We start from the raw sequence: 21513 nt of genomic DNA on the forward strand, positions 1-21513 counted from the left end.
CTGTCCCCCAGATTGAGTGACACCTCCCCCGAGCGCCTATTGGATGTAGTGGAGGCCCGCCACGAAATCCTCTACCCCAGCTCTGGGCGAAGGCCAGCAAGCAAGGTCACCAATCCAACATGGGAGGTGGTGGCAGCAGTGGTTAGCGCAACACCCTGCAAAAGAGGACAGCTGCCTAGTGCCGAGAGAGGATGAATGATGATCTCCGTTCCACCAGCATAAGTCACACTCCTCATCACTCCAAACTCACACACTCACAAACCCATCACACATCCACGGGGATCTCACACCTCAAGGGACAACACCACTAATTTGTCTTGCTCACACTCTCTCCATCTATTTTCATGCAGAAGCTGGCTCAGGGTCGTGTGGACCCGAAACGTCGACTCATTTCTTCTCCACCGATGCTGCCAGACCTGCTGAGTTTTTCCAGGTAATTCTGCTTTTGTAGCAGGGAGAGGTCCCAGGCTGGGGGTAGAGTGGCCCACATTAGGCCCCTCACGCACTTTGAGGAGCGTGCCATCGTACTGATTGGTGAAGACATGGACCGTGCCTGTGGTGACGGTGAGGTCAGCAGCGAACATCCACGTGAGGATCCTGCACCACATCATCCCTTTCTCAATGCAACTGTGAGTGCTCTCTCTCCTGCTTTTCACTGTGCTGCCATGCAATAATTATCTCTACTTTGGTTCACAGGGAGCTCTGTCAAGTGGCCAACAGCCTCAGCCAGTCAGTCCCTTAACACTATCCAGGATCTCACCTCCAGCCAAGAAGACACCTCTTCCATTGAAGAGCTAGAAATAAGCAGCCTGAAAGACCCATCACAGCGCTTACCCACTCCCTGCACCCGCGCAGAGACACACACTTCGGTGGGACCTAGGTCTAGAGCGGGCTCGGGTTCATAATCTGGTGGTAACCGCAAGGCCACGTGTCCATAGCAGAAGGAGGCAGGTTCAGCCAAGCTCCCTGGCGCTTGGAGGATTGCTGGGGGAGAGGCAACTGTGAGGTCTGAGTTGGATGATGAGCCTCTGGATTCGGCCTTCCAACTCGTCCTGGAGTGTCAGCAGAAGGCGGAGGAGCATCAGGCAGAGCTGTTGGAAGCCCTCAGCAGGGTGGCACGCGAGTTGGAGGAGTGCAGCCAGACCATGGGCAGAATTTTCTGGCTGACATGCGGGTGGCAGAGCCCACACGCCAGCGCTTAAAATGTCGCGTGCTGACATTGCGCAAACGTCCCGACATCAGCGCGCGGCATCGCTATTTTTATGTCGGTGGACGAGCTATGCAGTGTGATGCGCTCCCGCCTTTAATTAAAGGCCTTGTTAAGGCCATTAAGTCAGCAATTGTCAATGATTTTGAGGACCCTGTGCAAACTTCGGCTCGCGCATAGGCCCAACGGGCAGGCGAGTAAGTGATTTTTTAACAAACCTCATCCACTGGCGGGATGAGGTTTGATTTCAGATTTTAAAAAGTTTAATAAAGTTTTTGTGCGCTTTATTAACATGTTCCATCTCGTGTGACATTTTCATATGAGGGGGACATGTTAATGATTTTTAAATCTTTTTATTTTTCAACTTTCACCATCTTTCAGCACTCTCCCTGAGGCAGCATTTAGCCTCAGGGAGATGTGCGCTCTTTTGCGCCCATGCACGAAAGAGCGCACTCTCGCAGTTGGGGAATCCCCTCCCCACCCGCACAGGAAGCACATAGCGCTTTCCGTCGGGCATCACGCTGGCCTGCCCATGTAAAATGGCAGCGGGGCCTGTTTCGGCGGCGGCGGGAGTCGGTCGGGCCTGCCCGCCCATCAAGGGCAAAATTCAGCACCATGAGTGATTCTGGAGTGAGAAGTGTGTGTGTGGCAGGGCCTTTCGGAGCCTCGTGCAAGCACTCTCCCACATACGCTGATCCTTCCTCCATCACACTCATCTCAATGTCCTGAGCATTTGAGCATTTTCAATGCTGCCTGCTGGGGTTCTCTTTCCGTTGTCCATCTGAGCTGACCTGCATCTCCGCCCACCCACTGATCACACTCCCATACAGCACCTGTGCCCGTCCAACACGAGGCTCCGCTCACTTTCACTTTCACTTTCTTGTGGTACCGGTAAAGTTTGTCTTCAGCTCCTCCGTCCTTTCCCCTCCCCCAGTCACCCATGTCCTTTCCCCCATCACTGTTGACCCCCCTGGCATCAGCTTCCACCACCAACCCCCCACCACACGGTCACCTACCAGCTAGGGCCCTTTTCTTTCCGGGATTGCCTAGGTGAATGTGCATGTTCTTTAGTTCCCTATCTTCCTGAGAGTCCCACCCACATCCACATTGACCTCCCTGACCCCCTCCTTCCCTGGGTCCATGTCTGCCTCCGAGTCCCTACCAACCATCCTTGCCGTCCCTTCTACCACTACCATCGCACCCTCTCATCCTCCCACCCTACTCGCTCCCTCTGCCTCCTCTCGTACTCACTATTCCCTCTACCACCTTCATTTCTCTCCCTAGGAGGCAGTCATCGACTCCACAGACCCCTCCCTTGCACGTTCACCTGGACATTCTGCCCCCCCCCCTTACTCCTTCCTCCTCCTGGACTCCTTCATCCTAAACCCCCCCGTGAACTCCTTCCTCCACCCAGATTCCTTCCTCCCCTGGACTCCCTCCCTCCTGCGAACTCTTTCCACCTCCTGAATCCTAAACCCCCCATGAACTCCTTCCTCCACCCAGATTCCTTCCTGGGCTCCTTCCTCCACCTGAAGCCCTTCCCCCTCTCCAAACTCCTTCCCCCCCTGCCCTGGATCCCTTCCCTTACTCCTTCTTCCCTCCTTACACCTGCCTCCCCAGTTGCTGTATTCTCCACTGTTAAACCCTGCTCCCCCCGTACTCCCTCCCCCGTTCCAAACTAACTCCCTAACACCATCATTTTCCCCTCCCAACCTCATTCCCCCCCCCGGACACCATTTCTCCCACCCTCCTAACCTCACCCACTCTGGTACACCTTCCTCTCCCAGTCAAGCCGACATCTACCTCTCTACCCCCATGACAATCATCCATAGCAGACCTTGGCCAAGATACTGATGACCCTCCTGCACTCTCTCAACGGTGAACCTTCCGTGAGCTGCTTCGTGGTGGAGTCATGTCCATGAGAATCCACCCAGTATGCGATGCACATGTTCCTCCAGGGTTTGGTAGCCGTAGGGCTCCAGCATCTTCTGCTCCTCAGATGTCCACGATGTGAGCAAGACCCTAACGGCAATGCCTGACTTCTGCACGTCACAGTTGTCAAGAGGTGTACTGCACCGACGTGTTTTCCTGCCGACATATGCAGTAAATTTGACGTGGGGGGGATGATTCCAGCGAGCAGGGTTATAATGATATGCAGATGTATTCAAATAAAAGTTTCCGACATGCGGCAGTGGGAAAGGTGACCCGCCATTGAAGGTCTGAGCGGACGATCGCAAACTGGTTGCACGACGGCGTGAAACCGATTCTTGGCCTTCCCACCATATTGTCCGCTCACACCCGCCATGACGCCTGACGCCAATGGGCATAAAAAACTCCACTCCATGCCTGCCAAATGCATGAAGAAGGATATGTGACTGGATATAAGAATAATAAGGATATAAGAACTGGCAGCAATATGCAAAGAAGAATTTCATATCCCACGTTATTAAATGCCAGATCTGTTGCATTCAAATCGATGTAAGAAATCTCAAATGTCCGTTGCTTTCATAAATACAAAATAGGTCGCCTAAGGTAACGGTCAATTGAAGAAAATGCCCTTTGTATTGACTTCTCTGTACGTTTTTCACTGTTAATTGTGGATTCCTGTTAAGAATAATTGTTCTACCAACAAATTACACCAACAACTGCCAGAAATTTTGTTTGATATTTGTTTGAATGGGCTTCCTTGAAGGGAATGAGTTAAAATGGTGTTTGGCAACTTTCAGTATTTCCCAAACCACTTTCATTTCCTTTCATGGTTTGGACAGAACACATGACTTACGGGCATTCTATGTAGAAATGCCAAGTCCAGTCCAGTAAACAATTAAGATGCTGTGGATGGCTTTTTGAGGCAATGCTGTGAATGTTCGAATAAAACAGCACAGTGCTTGGGTGGGTTCCTGTAAAGTCAGAGGCTTCTTGGATGTTTGCCCTAGTCTACAAAAAAAATGGCTCATTTTCACATCTGAGACAACAAGACTTAAGACAGAATCTTGTGAAACTGCCAGGAATGGGAAATGAGGCGGACACTTAATTGAGCAGAAGGCAAAATGTCAGCTTCCCCATGACAGGATGAACGTTGGTTTTAAAATTGGCGGTGGATTGAGAGTGGGTCGTGTTCCCCGACGGCAAGTAGTGGGAACTTATTTTTAATACGTTAACATGTCATGTATGCTCACTAAAACACAACTTCTGCCAGATCAAATTTTACCTTTGGAATTAAGTAGGCAGCAAGCTTCAGGTTCATGACTAGTTAAAGATGGCGTGCAGCAGGCGAGGTGGTCTCCTTGGTGGATTTGGACTGAGTAAGACCTGCTTTTCTTTCAATGAGGAGAGGAGGCATTGATGCATTGAGATCGGATGGTGGCTGTGAAAGGGGAATGGGGCATGGCTGACCAAGGGAGGGGGGTAGTGAGGGAGGTGGCAGCCCCCTGAAGGCTCATGTTGAACAGAGGGACGAAGCTGGACTACATTGGGAAGGTCAGTGGCTACAGGGGGTTCATCATCATGTGCTTCTGTGCACTCAGAAAAGTGGCAGATATCACAGGGAGGGTTTTCCCCTCCTGCATTCCCTAGCTTGTGAATTCCCATCCATTCATTTCTCCCCTGAGGTTATGACACCATAAGTACAACATTGAAATCCAGGCTAAGTTTATGCTTGTGTAACAAACTGCTGGAAAAAAGCTACCTAACAGCCTAATGAACTGATCGCCTGCTGTGTCACCTTCTTTGTTAATTATTCATTGTGGCCTACATAACTGTGGCTTTGTGCAAAGTAAAGAGACATGTGTACTTAATATGCATTTAATGTTGGACTTTAAGGACAGGATTATATGCAGAGAGTGGGCTCCCTGCACCCCCTACGTAAATGTTGGGGGTGATCCCGGCTCCACTCAGCCGGCCCGCCCCGCTTTAATTTTTCAGCTGGTGGCCCTTTGATTATTATTATGAGGCAGGACTTTTCTGCCCCTCTTCAGGGGGAGGTTCCACATCATAAAGCTGCTGTCCAATAGGAGGCCAGCTCTGCAGTGCCAAGAGCGGTGGCCGCTGCTGGACAAGGCCAGGGAGGAAAAGCAACCACAGCTACCCTGAAACCCGGGTAAGTCTGGGATATTGCTGGGGCCAGGCCAGCAGCCCTGGTGAGGGGCATTTGGGGAGGTTTGGAGGAGTATGTTGGACAGGGGTAGGGGGTAGCGTGGATGCAGGGAGGGTAAATTGTTGAAGGTGGTGGGGGGGTGCACCGATTGGCACCGGGGACCCGGAAAGGAGGCAACCCCCACCACCCCCCAACTTTTCACTGACCAGCAGCCTGCAGGGCCAAATCTGCCAGGCTACACGGGCCTAGGCTTCTCCCGCCGCCCATCAACTCTGAGCAGTGGCAAGATTAATTGCCCATTTAAGGACCTCAATTGTGCTATCGGAGGGAGGCCCACCCGTTGCCACCCCCACTGTTTGTAAAATCGCGGTGGGTTGGGCAGGCCAGGAGTGGGCACATCGCTGATGGCACGGTGCCTATTTTATGGGCTTAAGTTGAAGCAAGGAATCCTATCCCATTAAGAGGGGTTGAGGCAGGAATCATTGCATAATTTAAGAGAAAAGCAGGTCTAATTTGAAGCTGATAAAGGGGGAGGGAGAGAGCAGGGCAGTTCAATTGGTTTGGATTGGATTGCTCCAGCAAAGTGTCAGCATTGACACAATGGGCTGAATGGCCTGATCTTCACAGGTTTTTTTTTTGTGCTGCAATTTCCTGTGGCTTTATCATCCCATCCTGAAGGTGACGACTTGTACTGGTCATTGGCAGCCCACCAGTGACCCACTCAATTGGTCATTCTTCACATGTGAAATCAGGCAATGCTGGCAGGCAATGGTGGCATCATGTCTCCATCCTCATTCAATGCCCATATATACATACTTTCCACCAGCAGTGTCTTGAATTACAGTCAGTGTTGGGGGCCCTGGCTGAATTTTTTTTCTCTCCCTTCCTGTCTGTTGCAACTCTGTTGCTGACTCATTTTCGCAACCACAGGTTAAACCTGTCATTTTCCTCAGCTATATGGCTTGCTTCAAGTTTTTAGAACGTCCACAGATAATAACTGCTTATAGCTCCTTCAAAATATTATAGTATTTTGGCGCCTGTAGCTATAAATATATCTATCCTGATTTTCATCAGTCACGATGTTAAGTATCCATTTAGGGAGCTACAATATAGTCACCCATTCAAATAAACAGTGCACCTGATTGGCTATGGCCCCAACCAGACATCCAATCACTGACTCAATTTCCTCTTACCTAAAGGCAAATGGAACAGTTCCTCCAATAATTGAGTATTCAGGGGAAATTAGGCAATTCTACATAATGTAATACAACCAGGAAAAGGCCGTTTATTAGAAAAGACAGTTTAACTTGTTCCGAATATTGTTGCCTTGTCTCTGGCGTCAGTGAGACTCACAGCCCAGGATGTTAGGTATAACTGCTTAAGGCCAAGCTCCCAATCATCTCCAACTGCAGCGTTTCAAGTTCTTGCCTTTGAACTGTGTTCTGCCACTTCCCTCCATACACATCCATTTGGGATGAGATGAGATTTCTGGCTATTCACTGACAGATGCCCAGTGATGACAGCCACGCTGACACAAGCACTGTATATATTTTATAAGCTTCTTTATATGCTTATTGACAGTGTTTATTTGTGACTCCAAATAGAACCACCTTTCTAATATCCTATGTTCACCTATTTATGCCCCATGCCATGTAGTCAATTTTCTACCTAACCATCTGCAACAAAACATTACTTGGCAGTTAGGTAGACTTTTCAGATGATCAGCTAGACCCAACCTGCTTTACTTTTTAAATTGTTATCATATTGTCGGCAAATTCAGCAACAAGTTCACACAGGGTTGTTGAAATATGGAATTCTCTTCTTCACAGCTCTGTGGATGCTTGAACAATTGAAATTTTGTAGGCAGAGATTGACAGATTTTTAATAGGTAAGAGTATTGAAGGGTATGGAGCAAAGGTGGGTAAATGGAGTGAAGGTGCAGATGAGACATAATCTACTTGACTGGCGGAACAGGCTCGAGGAGTGAACAGGCTGCTCTTGCTCCCTGGGGTTTGTGGTGCTGTGGAACTATGCCATGATGGTGGTTAAGAGAAGAGGTGAATATACTGGGAACGAAATGAAGACTAGTCAATACAATAGAGCTTTCTGTGCATCGAATCAAGCCTGAAGGGTAGTTCCCGTAAAAGCCTTGTGGTTTATGTCACAGCTTATTACAGCACCAAGGCAAATAGACAAGAAGTTCTTGGTCTTGTCCAGGGGAGTACACTAAATTTCAGTGAACCTGTGCTTAGGAGAAGGGAGGAGAATCATTAGCTAAGGTTCCTGCTCCTTATTTTCATCCAATGTCTGCTTTGAGAAAGGCCGAAATGGTTTGACTTCTTGAATAGTTCACTGACACTCATGTACATGAAGAACGGCCACTTTTTAAAAATTCATTCATAGGATGTGGGCTTAGCTGGCTGGGCCAGCATTTATTGCCCATCCCTAGTTGCCCTTGAGAATGTGGTGGTGAGCTGCCTTCTTGAACCGCTGCAGTCCATGTGGTATAGGTACACCCACAGTGCTGTTAGGAAGGGAGTTCCAGGATTTTGACTCAGTGACAGTGAAGGAACGGCGATATATTTCCAAGTCAGGATGGTGAGTGACTTGTTGGGGAACTTCCAGGTGGTGGTGTTCCCAAGTATCTGCTGCCCTTGTCCTTCTAGATGGTAGTGGTCGTGGGTTTGGAAGGTGCTATCTAACGAGCCATGGTGAATTCTTGCAGTGCATCTTGTAGATGGTACACACCGCTGCTACTGTGCATCAGTGGTGGAGGGAGTGAATGTTTGTGGATGTGGTGCCAATCAAGTGGGCTGCTTTGTCCTGGATGGTGTCAAGCTTCTTGAGTGTTGTGGGAGCTGCAATCATCCAGGCAATTGGGGAGTATTCCATCACATTCCTGACTTGTGTCTTGTAGATGGTGGACAGGCTTTGGTCCTGCCACCACCTGTACAGACATACCCCAGCAAGGATACCATACAGAGTGCAAGAGTAATAGGGCAGGAAATATTCAATTGTAAACAGCCCACCACTGAAAACAAAAACACTATTTTCTAATTTATGGTTTCTTATGGATCAGCATACTTCAGACATGATTGTTCACTGTGAATTGTCAGGATGAATCAATTATATATTTAGGAGAATGGGTGCACTGTATAGCCATGGATTTGGTGATGGTTTTACTCTTTACTATTACTTTTGAAAGACTGGGCTGGATTTCCCCAGCCCTGTGGTAGCAGGATTGGGAGTAGGGGTTGGGGTTGGGGAGCCGGATAAATAGTTGGGAGCCAGGGATCCTTCTCAGGCAGGCTAGATCGAGGAAGAGGATTGATTGCTCGCTCCATGGAGGGGCATAGCCCGTAATGGTAGCTAAGGCCTCAATTAGGCCTTAATGTCGCAGCATTGCTGGCATTTTGCTGCCAGTGGGGCAGATCCCCAACATGCGCCGATGCCATCATTCCTTTGAGGTGCCCCCCCGCCCACTGCATCAGGCTGGAGGTGGGGCATCGGAGCTGGAGAATCCATGACCCAAAGAGGGGGCTGTGTTCATGATAGGCCACAATCATGGCCGAGACTGATCCAACGGAGGGATTTCCCCTCCATCTTAACTGACCTATTGGCCATTCTGGCTATTTGATCACTAATGTGCAGGCTAGTTAGGGTGCCCCATGTTGACCCTCACCCTCACTATCCCCAGCCCTCCTCAGCAATGTCCCCCACTGTCCCTTAATTGGACACTGCACTCATCGGTGGTCAAGCAGGCTGCCTCCCAGAAAATTGTGCTCTTGCAGCTGGCAAGAGTGAGCTCAGGACCCCCATTTTGTCCTGGCCTCAGGGTCCTGAAGCCTGTGGCAAAATCCAGCCCAATGTAGCCTAAAAGTAGGCCAGTTTCAACAGCTTGGAGCAGAACATCCAAGAACACACAGCGCCTTGAGCAAATGCTTCATCTTGCAGCTGTCGGTGTATCAGCATGTTGAACACAACAGAACAAATGAGAGAATCTGATTTTGTGGGCAATGCAGCTATGTGCCACTGCTGCTTCCAAATTTATAATCATAGTTACAATTTGCACATTATATTCTTACGGTATGTTTGCCCTTTTACAGTAAAGTATTTTCCCCACTACACACAATTATTTGTATTCTCAATCAATGCAGTCCAGCTATTTGCTTACTTAACTTAGGGAGTAGGGTAAAGAAGTTGGGCAGATGTATCTCCTTAGATTTCACAAAGTGAAGGGGAACTTGGCACCGTGATTGATGTGGGGTTGGTTCAGCAAACTGGCTCTTGGAGCCAGTGGAAAGTTAAAAATGCAGCCAAAGTTGATTCCATGTCTCCAGTTTTCTTACCACATAAGGTTCCATCTGAGCGGTCTTGTCACTTGCAAAAGTATTTTTTACTGAATGCTTTATTTTTCTTTCGATTCACCAATGCAAACTTTTTCTCTCCCAACTCTGTTGACTTTGGATCTCCAACCTTGAGTGGAACTCGATGTTCCGGTTGAAGATGTTGAAGAAGTTTTACTTCAATCGTTTACTAACCTGAGATGTGGAGAGACCCTGCCCCCTATATTAACAGGGAAGTGGGGTGGGGGGTTTCTGGGGGAGTGGGCTAATAAAGGCCCTGCTGATCTAAATGGCACAGCCACATTTAAATAATCTGCTGCAAGCCCCCCGGCCAAAAGTTGGTCAAGAGGAATATTACTTAGAGCCCTTGCCTGCCTTTTGTGGGAGCCTCAGAGATGGTCCGATTTCTGTTTGTGAAAATATAAGCAACCAGAAATGGGGTCAGATTGCTCAGTCGCGATATTTTATCCCCTGGCTCCTTTTCTCCCTTGGTGGCAGGGGAGGGAGGGGTTTTAAAATTGAGTCCCTAGTGGAGAAACCTCTTTCAATGCATTCTGACTTCACTATAGGGTTGTCCAAACTGCAACCTGAGGGCCACACATGGGTCACAACTTTTGGGCCTTTCTGTAGCTTTTTACTTGCTGGCCTATCTGAATTTAATGGGCCTTAGAAGCTTGGAAAAGGGTGTCCCTGACACTGTTACCTCATTAGCAGATAAATTATAAATCAGAACATCAAGATGTATTGGTAACTTTAGATACTTGCAGATTAATTGGAACATGGATTTAAGATTGGTACATGACTCCAGAAGCTCCATGGTATTAAACTATGGAGTCTTTGGAGATAAAAAGTTTGAACATCCCTTGTCTATAGTATCATCATGATCACCGGTAATCTCTGATTTTTCTTTATACTTTGCACAGGATTTTAACTCCTTGAAGAATATTATTTTTACAGCAAAGCAAAATCACCTTGTTATAATTTTCATAAAACTGCATGCAGTATAACTTTATTAGGCAAAAAATGTGCTTCTTAATTTATTTTGGGGATTGAATGATCTATTTATTGAATGAGAAACTCTCCTTCTTGAAATAGTGCCATGGATCTTGAGCTTGCACCTGAGTAAACAGACTTCTGACACTAGGGATCAGTCTCGTGAGTTTTTTTCTGAACTGGCTCCAGGTGTGAATGGTCCTCTTGTGTCTTAGTGATTGAAACTGGGTAATGCTGTGTAGTCTAATCAGGCCACTGGTTTGAATACGACCTCCACTGATTTTTGTTCAACATTTTTGACCATATCATTCAATACCCTATTTGCTTTGTTGATTGGCCACATAGAATGTGAGTTCACTAGACTTCCAGCAGCTTCACTGTTAGTTATTTGCACACTATTCACAAGGTTCTTGTTTTTCACATTCTTCATTTGATGTGTAATACCACACCTGCTAACGATAAATAGTACTTCTCATTGTCTGTTCTCACTTACACCTATGTCTAACTAATGTGGCAATTTCGGAGATTCCTCTCGTGATTCAATTACTCCACCTCGTTTGAGTCATCTGCAAATCTAACCAGTTTACGTTAAGTTTCTGGATCCAAATTACTGTAAATTAGAAAAAAAAGGCTCCCAACACATTCTATCTCAGCATAATTCCTCTAACAAGCACTCGTTGATTCATACACCTCAGCCAATTTCTTATTTAGCTCTTTAGGCTTAAGCAAAAGATTGTCCTGCAGGACTTTACCAAGTACTTTTTGGAAGTTAAGGTAGACTCAAGATTTCATTTCTTCAAGAAAGTCTCTGAAATTGGTTGGGTGGGATCTTCCCTTTCTGGGCCAATGTTGACTGCTGTTTACTAGGTCAGAAAAGGGCAGACCTTGTCTGTGATGCCTTTCCAGGTCTCTTCTTGTCCCCGCTTTGTGTACATATGATAGAACCTTCCTGCAATAATTGCTGCCCTTAAAGTTAAAGGCATGTTAATTATATTGTTATGATACATAGGTGATAGACATGGTTTAATTAAGTGCTTAGGGCACTTGAAAAGAGAGACTGTTGGGACACTGGGTTGGTAGGTAGGAAGCAAGCATATGTGCTGCTGCTTTGTGTGAATCAACCTATTATCAAGAAAAGTATTGGTGTCTAGTTTCATACCTCACCAACTGGCTTGAGATTGGAATAACATGGGCTCACATAAAAAGAATACCTGAGCAAACAGACCTCTGACACCAAGGATCAGTCTCGTGAGTTTTTTTCTGAACTGCCTCCAGGTGTGAATTGGGAGGGCTTTAGATTTCTGGGACATTGGGACCATTTCTGGGGGTGGTGGGACCTGTACAAGGTGGACGGGGAAGAGTGTCCTGTAGTCAGCATCGCGGTGAAGCAGTCTGGGAAGAGTGTCCTGCAGTCAGCATTGTGGTGAAGCAGTCTGAGAAGAATGTCCAGTCAGCATCATGGTGAAGCAGTCTGGGAAGAGTGTCCTGCAATCAGCATCGCGGTGAAGCAGTCTGGGAAGAGTGTCCTGCAGTCAGTTCTTGTTCCAGCGAGACTGGGTGAAAATGGCTGACCAAGTAGAACAGAAGAAGAAAAGAACTTTCAGGAAATTTACCTACAGAGGTATGGACCTGGATCAGCTCCTCGACATGTCCTATGAACAGCTGATGCAGTTGTACTGAGCCCGTCAGCGTAGGTGTGTGAACGGAGGCCTTCGCCGCAAACAGCAGTCCCTCCTGAAAAGGCTGCGCAAGGCGAAAAAGGAAGCGCTTCCAATAGAGAAACCAGAGATTGTCAAGACTCATCTTCGGGGTACGGTTATCCTCCCAGAGATGGTCGGCAGCATGGTTGGTGTGTACAATGGGAAAACCTTTAACCAGGTTGAAATGATTGGCCATTATCTTAGAGAGTTCTCCATCACCTACAAGCTTGTCAAGCACGGCAGACCTGGCATCGGTGCCACACACTCCTCCAGGTTCAACCCTCTGAAGTAAACAGCTTACGATGGAAATGTTGTGTAAATAAAATTAATTCCAGTAAAAAAAAAGTGACATCACAAGACAGCGCGAGATAGTGGTGGAGAGATCAGAACCAGCGCGAGTGTACTGGTGAAGAAACCCTTGAAAGTAGCTCGTAAAAAATTGGCAGAAGAAGGAGGCACACTGGAGAGAGGTAACGATGACCGTATCTGGTGAGCATTCACACCCTTGCCCCACCCATCTGACCACCTCATGGGCTCACAGAGAGGCCAGCAGTGGTAGTTATGGAAATGTCATTTTCTCCGGTACCAAGCGGCTTCAGATCTTCGCGATAAAGAGGCAAATCTCCAAGTTAGTTCCTTTCTTTATGCAGTAGGTCCAGTAGCAGACAATGTTCTCCTAAGGCAGTGGGTGCAGGAGTCCACCGCGGGCTTTGAGTCTATTCTTAAAGCTTTTGACACCTATTTTAGCCCGCTGCAGGGCCCCGTTATTGAGCAAGGCCGAGCTCCGAGCATCGAATCTGGCTAAAAATCAACGTGACTCCAAGGCTTCCCCAGACTCTGCGGATTGGGTAGCACCACAGGCAGTGGCCCCAATCACACGAAAACCCGCCAAATCAGGCAAAAGGCCACGGAAGAGAACCCAGCACAGATGCCAGGACTGCCCAGCAGGGGGCGCAGAATGCTTCCAGTGCGGCAAAACTGAACATTTCAAGCGTTTCTGCAAATTCAACAATTTTAATCGAAGCAGAAGACAATAAAGTATTTCATCCAAGAAATGGAAAGCCAAGGAATAGGTGAAGTTATAGAGCTCCTGGTGGAATTTGACAGTCTTAATCCAGACTACTGGCCAGTTATGGTACAAGTTCAAGGCTTCAACATTACTTTTAAAGTTGATACTGGAGCAGCTGTTAACATTTTAGTGATGACATCGAGCGGCTTCAGCCAATGATCCTTTATCCATCAGACATCAAGTTACAACGTCCAGGCGGCACAGAACTTCCAATCAAAGGCAGGATTATTGCTCCTCTTAGCTACAAAGGGTGACAGATCATTGAATGTCTCTATATTCTTCACAATACTTATTGAGTGGTGATGTTAGCATACTTCTAGGAATCCCAGTAAAATCAGATGATGGTCATCATTTTCCATTATGCAATAGCCTTCGACCTTTTATTTAGAAGCAGTGGAAATTTGCCCTTCAGAAGCTGAGGATATTTATACACTCAGCAGGAAGTTCCTTTCTTTCACAGAGGCACCATCCACTAGACCCAGGGCAGGCAAGGAAGTTTTGAATCTCTTAGTTCTCCACGAAATAAGGCCAGAGGTGGAGGATGCAGAAGGTGCTGCAGCAGATGGTGACCTTCTCCATGAAGACCTTCTGGATCTGTATTGGCTCTTCCTAGAGAATGATGAGGAAGAATCCCATGCAGTACCGAGTGATCTCTTGGAGGAAGAGATCCTAGAGGTCTTTAGATTTGTCTTTCCAGTTGATGGACGTACCTTATGACATCCCTGTTGTCTTTTTAGAATAATCAGCTGTGCTTTTAGTAGCTGAGCAGCATTCAGATCTTAGTTCCACTGAATCTGCTGATGTATTGCTTACTTTATCTCCTGTTGTTCATGAAAAGTCTTCCAGAGAGAGTGCCTTCCCTGAGTCCATGTCAGAGTCAATATGAGATCACACTGCTAAAGAACTGTTACTTTCCAAGGGTGAAAGCCAACTGGCAACTATACTTCAGCCCCAGCTAAATGTCCTCTTCCCACCAGCGCTGAAGGTCAGCACAGAAGCTGCAGCAGAATCTTTAGCAATTCTGAAGCTGCAGAATCCTGTACAGCTATCTTATCCCAGAGTTGATTGTCTACAGGAAATTCCTCTCATTTCAGAAGATGAGACTGTCTTGTCTCCATATTCTCAGTAATTCTTCCCATTGCCCAAAGTGGAGCAATTTCACACTGAGAGAAATGTGGCTGTTTTACCACCGCTTACAGAAAGTAGTTGGTCATCCCGGAAAATCATTGGGAAATCATCTCTTCTTCTTTCCCCGAGAGTCTTACAGGAGGAGGGAGTGGGGCATAAAGCAGTGAGACTTCAGGAGGAGAGAGCGGGGCACAAAGCAGTGAGACTTCAGGAGGAGAGAGCGGGGCACAAAGCAGTGAGACTTCAGGAAGAGAGAGCGGGGCACAAAGCAGTGAGGCTTCAGGAGGAGAGAGCGGGGCACAAAGCAGTGAGGCTTCAGGAGGAGAGAGCAGGGCACAAAGCAGTGAGACTTCAGGAGGAGAGAGTGGGACACAAAGCAGTGAGACTTCAGGAGGAGAGAGCGGGGCACAAAGCAGTGAGACTTCAGGAGGAGAGAGCGGGGCACAAAGCAGTGAGACTTCAGGAGGAGAGAGTGGGGCACAAAGCAGTGAGACTTCAGGAGGAGAGAGCGGGGCACAAAGCAGTGAGACTTCAGAAGGAGAGATCAGGGCACAAAGCAATGAGACTTTAGGAGGAGAGAGCAGGGCTGCCACCACCAGGAGCCAGCCAGAGCAAGTGTTTAGAAAGAAAAGCCAAGGTGTGTTGTCACAGGAAAGCATTTAGGTGATTGGCTGGTGAGTATCTTCTTTTTATCTTATCTAAGCATAGGAATTTGAATAGGGGTAAGTAGAGTATCAATTGAATAATAAGAATATAAGTAGGATGAGAGGCATTAATTAAAATTTAATTAGTAAGAAAATTAATTAGTTAATTAAAACACAATTAGGTAACAGCACAGGTGATATGTTGCAACTGCAGTATGCAGGAGCTGGCAAATGCCAATATGGCCCAAGGCAAACACGTCTGTAGTAAGTGTAATTAAGGTGGAATTAAAAAGTCTAATGATGATTGTGAAACCATTGCCGATTGTCATAAAAACCCATCTGATTCACTAATGTCCATTAGGGAAGGAAATCTGCTGCCTTTACCTGGCCTGGCCTATGTGTGACTCCAGACCCACAGCAATGTGGCAGACTCTTAAATGCCTCAGAGCAAGGGTAATTAGGAATCAACAATAAATGCTGGCCAAGCCAGCAATGCCCACACCCCATGAATGAATAAAAAACAAGTGCCTGCAGTTTGAGGAGCTTCGGCTCTGAGTTAGTGAGCTGGAGGCTGAGCTGCAGACACTGCGCTGCATCAGGGAGGGGAAAAGTTACCTGGACATTTTGTTCCACGAGGCAGTCACACCCCTTAGGATAGGGCCACCTGATTTGGTCCATGGTCAGAGACAGGAGGGCGTGACTGCAAATGAAGCACGTATGAGGATCGAGAAGCTAGGAGTGGAGGAGTCTCACCTCTTGCAACTGTCCAACAGGTTCAAGGTTCTTGCAGCTTATATGGATGAAAGCAGGGACAGCAGGGTAGATGAACAAACTGACCATAGCACCATGGTACAGGAAGACATTCAAGCGACGGGAGTAAGTAGGGATGTAGTGATAGTAGAGGACAGTATAGTCAGGAGGATGGACACAGTTCTCGGCAGCTGAGAGCGAGAGTCAAGAGAGCTTTGTTGCCTGCATTGTGCCAGAATTTGGGACATCTGTCTAGGTTGGAGGGGAACTTGCAGGGGGGCGATCCAGTTGTCGTGGTCCAAGTAGCTACCAACAACATAGATAGGACTAGGAAAGAGGTTCTGCTTAGGGAATATAAACGTCTAGGGACTAATTTAAAAAGAAGAACCTCAAAGGTTTATAATGTTAGGATCGTTACCTGAGCAATGAGCAAAAAGGCGTAGGGTAAATAAAATTAGAGAATTGAATGCATTGCTCAAAGACTGGTGTGGGAAAAATGGGTTTCGATTCATGGGGCACTGGCACCAGTACTGGGGAAAGTACCATTGGGATGGTCTTCACATGAACCATGCTGGGATCAGTGTTCTGGCGAGTCATATAACTAAGGCAGTAGAGAGGGTTTGAAACTAAGTAGTGGGTGCAAGGGATCAAGTGAGGGAAGATATGATAAGCTAAAGAGAGTGGACAAGGTAAGACAGCAATAAGCGAAATGATAATCAGAGCATGGCAAGGAAGGACAATGCGCTCAAACTTAGGAGTGTGCCAGCAGATATGGCCAGAGATTACAAAATTAGTAAAAGGCAGAACTAAAGGCTCTGTATCTGAATGCACCCAACATTTGTAACAGAAGGATGGTTTGTCAGTTCAAATAGAAATAAATATATATGATCTGATAGCCATTTCAGAGATGTGGCTGCAAGGTGACCAATGCTAGAACCTGAACATTCGGGGTACTTGACATTCCAAACAGACAGGAAACTCTGAAAAAGTGGTGGGGTAGCTCTGTTAATTATGACAATAGTACAATAGAAAGACATTACCTTAGTTCCGAAGATCAAGGTGTCGAATAAATTTGGGTAGAGATAAGAAATAGCAAAGGTAAGAAGTCACTTGTGGGAATAGTATACAGCTCCCCTGACAGTACCTACACTATAGGACAAGGTATACAGGAAGAAATAATTGAGACTTGTGAGAACAATATAGCAATAATCATGGGTGATTTTAATCTACATATAGATTGGACGAATCAGATTGACAAAGGAAGCCTAGAAGATGAGTTCATAGGCTATTTTTGGGACTGTGTCTTAGAGCAGCATGTTCTAGAGCCAACCAGAGAGTAGGATATTCTAGACTTGGTAATGTACAATAAGACAGGATTAATTAACAACCTCATAATAAAAGAGCTCCTAGGTAGCAGTGATCATAACATCATTGAATTTCTCATTCAGTTTGAGAGAGAAGAGAGCATCTAAGGCTAGTGTTTTAAACTTAAATTAAGACAATTATAAGGGTATGAAGACAGAGCTGGCTAACGTGAACTGGGAAATTAGGTTAAGGGATAGGTCAATAGAAATGCAGTAGAAGAAATTTAAGAAGGTATTTCATAGCACTCAGCAAAAATACATTTGAGTGGAAAAGAAAGACTTTAGAAAAAGGATGCATCATTTGTGGCTAACTAAGGAAGGAAAGATAGTATTAAATTGAAAGGAAGAGCATACAATTCTGTGAAGACTAGTGACAGGTGAGAAGATTGGACAGAATATAAAAACCAGCAAAGAATGACTAAAAAAATTAAGAAGGGAGAGATTAGAGTATGAGAGAAAGCTAGCTATAAATATAAAAACAGACAGTAAGAGTTTCCACAGGTATTTAAAAAGGAAAAAGTAACCAAAGTGAACATTGGTCCTCAAGAGAATGAGTCTGCGGAATTACTAATGGGAAATAAGGAAATGCTGGAAGAATTGAACAGATATTTTGTGTCTGTATTCACTGTAGAAGACACAAATAACAGTCCAGAATTACTTGTAAATCAAGAGGTGAAAGGGAGGGAGGAACTTAAAATAATTACAATCACCAGGGAAAAGGTGCGGAGAAAATTATTAGAACTAAAGGCTGACAGGTCCCCAGGTCTTGATGGACTTCTTCCTAGGGTCTTTAAAAAAGTGGCTGCTGAGGTAGTGGATGCATTGGGTTTAACCCAAAATTCCATAGATTCTGGAAAGGTCCCACCAAATTGGAAAATAGAAAACGTAAGTCCTTTATTCAAGTGAAAGGCAGAAAGTAGGAGACAACAGACCAGTCAGCCTAACATCTTTCATAGGGAAAATGCTAGAATCTATTATTAAGGAGGTTATAGCAAGGCGCTTAGAAAACTTTAATGCAATCAAGAGTCAACATGGTTTTGTGAAAGGGAAATCATCTTTGACTAATTTATTAGAGTTCTTTGAGGAAGTAACAAGCAATGTGGATAAAGGGGAACCTGTAGCTGTGAAGTATTTGGATTTCCACAAGGCATTTGACAAGGTGCCACATCAAAGGTTACCACATAAAATGGTGTAGGGGTAACATATCAGCATGGACTGAGGATTGGTTAGCCAGTAGGAAACAGAATAGGAATAAATGGGTTGGGGTAATTAGGGGTTGGGTGAAAGGGCAGAGCTTGGCACTGGGGTCACCAGGGGCCCATAAGGGGCATGAGATTGCATGGATGGTGCATGGGGAGTGTGTGGGGGGCAATGGGATGTGAAGGCTGAAGGCTAGAGGGTCTTTGTGTTTTTATTTTAACTGGGGCAAAATCCCACAGCACCGAGATGGGCTTTTTAAATAGCCCGCCTCGCACATGGCAGCCCTTGTGGCTGCAACTAAACTTTTTCCCAGGTTGGCTGGCCCAACACCAGCCCATGTCCGCCACCCAGCAATGAAGATCCCGCCTCTGTGGGCACTTTCTCCTGAGGTGGACAGGCCGAGCCCGGAGCTTTTCCAACTCCCCCTACCCACCTCGAGGATGAAAATCCAGGCCAGTAAGTGGCATTTGTCACCCACCTAGAATGAACAGATGTTTAAGCAGGCGTGAAAGGTGAAACTTTGCAATTTAAACTTCTGGTGCTCATTCAGCCTTCGGTATGTTTTAATTGGTTTTGGAAGTTGAATCTCTTCTATTCATGTTTATCACTGTGAATGTGAGACACATGGGGAGAAACCTATGCACATAGTGCTGCTTCCAGGTGTCATTGCAGATTGCCACACAGGAATGCGTGCACAGGTAATGGTTACTGTGCTGCCTGCCCTACGGAATCAGTGTAAGTCTGCATTACCTGAAAGAATTTCTTCCCAGAGGGTTAACTTAAAGACTGGGATCCCATTGGAACTGTCCCATTATTCAAGTAAAGAGGGATCAATCTGCATATTAAAATTTGCATTTAGACAAACAGGAAGGCTTTAATAACAATACGTCCTGTTCTACAAATATTTGGTGAAGACAGTTTAGTGTTGTTTTAAGCTTTGCATTGTTGATTCTCAGCATAAAATATAACAGTTTGCTTATACAATAATTGAACACTAGCAACTTGAAAACACTTTGGTGACAAATACAAATTGCTTCTAATCACATTTGTCTGACTTCTGTATCTAAATGATGGAGGAAGAGGGAAAGCAAGTGGGGGAGGGGTGAGTGACAGGGAACGAAAGATAATGAATATCCATTATAACAAATAATGCATTTATATCAACATTCAAGTATATCGTTTACCACAGGTAACCACTTTGCTAGATCTGGGACTCCTGCAATCCCTCCCGACGCATGCAACGTAAAAATAAAACGTCTATGTTCATAGAGGATGAAATCTATCCAATTGGGTGCTGTGAAAATGCTGGAAAATAAAATGATATTTTTTTAAAATCATCGCACTCGCGGAAGGAAATAATTTCTCATGTATTTAATAAAGAATTAATTTATATAGAAGAAGCTTTGCAAGAACACAAAACATCATAAAATGACATTGGGTGGTTTCTTTATCATTATTTCAAGGCATTGGACCACTCGCTCCACTGTTGTCAGGCACAGAAGATGGCCAAAGGATTAACATCCACTTTTCCTGCACTTGCTATTCACATATCAGAGGCTGTAAGACACTAACCCCAGGAAAATATCAGGAAATGTTTAATGAGCGCACAAAAAAACAGCATAACATGGACGCTTGCATGATGTCAATCTTAAGGGATGAAGTTGGTCATCAGTGAAACACAAATCACACAACCCATTTAACATTTGGCCCAATATTCAATTGGCTCCATTTTCTGCCATCACTGAATATCAACCTGATCCCCATCGCCTTCACCAATACAGAGAGCTTTACTGGTTTAAAAAGAAGTGAAAGCATGGATTCATGCTCAAACTGGACTCAAGGTTATTTTTGGGCTTATGGCAGAGATCCAGGACCTCAGGCTAATGTGACTCTAAACCTGCTGATGAACTCAGCTCTACTGGGGAAACACCTTTGACATGGCAAATGGGATAGGATGAATTTTCTTTCCTTACATTGCCAATATGTGAACACCAAGAAATGAAAAGCGTGCTGTGAAACTCAAATGAACAGCAATTCAAAGTGGTAATTATATTGACTGAGGGGCAATTACGGCTTGATGCCCCAATAATATGATTCTTGTAAAGGGTCAGTCTAGAAATTGGCCATGTTTGGAGAAATAGGATCATTAGAGCTTTTGCAGAAGGATGGGGTAATTTGGGTGCTTAACTGTAATATTCACCAAGAACAATTTTCCACTCACAGTTTCACTATAATCATTATCACAGTGATATGCGGACATAGGAAAAGGATGAGAAGAGGCTATTTGGCTTTCCCAACAACAATTTATATTTATATAGCACCTTTAATGTACTGAAATGGCCCAAGGTGCTTCACATGAGCAATATAAAACAAATTATGACACTGAGCCACATTAGGGAATATTAAGTCAGATGACCAAAAATTTGGCTAAAGAGGTATGTTTCAAGCAGTGTCTTAAAGAAAGGAAGGGAGGTAGAGAGGCGGAGAGGTATAGGGTATTCCAGAGCTTAGGGCCTAGGCAACAGAAGGCATGGCCACTAATGGTGGAGTGATTAAAATCGGGGATGCCCAAGTGGCCAGAATTAGCCCAGATGAGCACAGATACTTTGGAGAGTTTTGGGGCTGGAAGAGATCACAAAAATAGGGAAGGGTAAGGCCCTGAAGGAATTTGAAAACAAGGACAGGAATTTTAAAATGAAGATGTAAATTCAGTGTAGTTCAGTGAGCACAGAGCTGATGGGGAAACTGGGCTTTATGTGAGCTAAGACAACAGAAGCCATGAAAGCTCCGAGGATAGGCAAAAGAAACAGAAAAATGTTTGCCTAATATAGAAACAAAACTGGGAAAACCTATCTCTGCCTCCCCAAAGGCAATCGGAAAACTGCAAACGACCATCGCAACTCTGCTCCTATTTCCAGCCATCCCAAGACATAGCTTTTACATCACAAAAGTTCTCCTCTCTGAGGAACATGTCCATTACCTTTTGCCTCAGGTTGTAAACAATCAACAACATTTC

General features: G+C 45.7%; 1 pseudogene across 1 annotated transcript; it reads left to right on the forward strand.

The window, feature by feature from the left end:
- Positions 1-12184: 12184 nt before the first annotated feature.
- Positions 12185-12648, forward strand: LOC144693463 (small ribosomal subunit protein uS19 pseudogene; annotated as a pseudogene). Its single transcript, XR_013579536.1, has one exon. The product of XR_013579536.1 is annotated as a small ribosomal subunit protein uS19 pseudogene (transcript).
- Positions 12649-21513: the final 8865 nt, after the last annotated feature.

This window comes from Cetorhinus maximus, chromosome 18, assembly GCF_964194155.1.
Source record: "Cetorhinus maximus chromosome 18, sCetMax3.hap1.1, whole genome shotgun sequence".
Taxonomy (NCBI): Eukaryota; Metazoa; Chordata; class Chondrichthyes; order Lamniformes; family Cetorhinidae; genus Cetorhinus; species Cetorhinus maximus.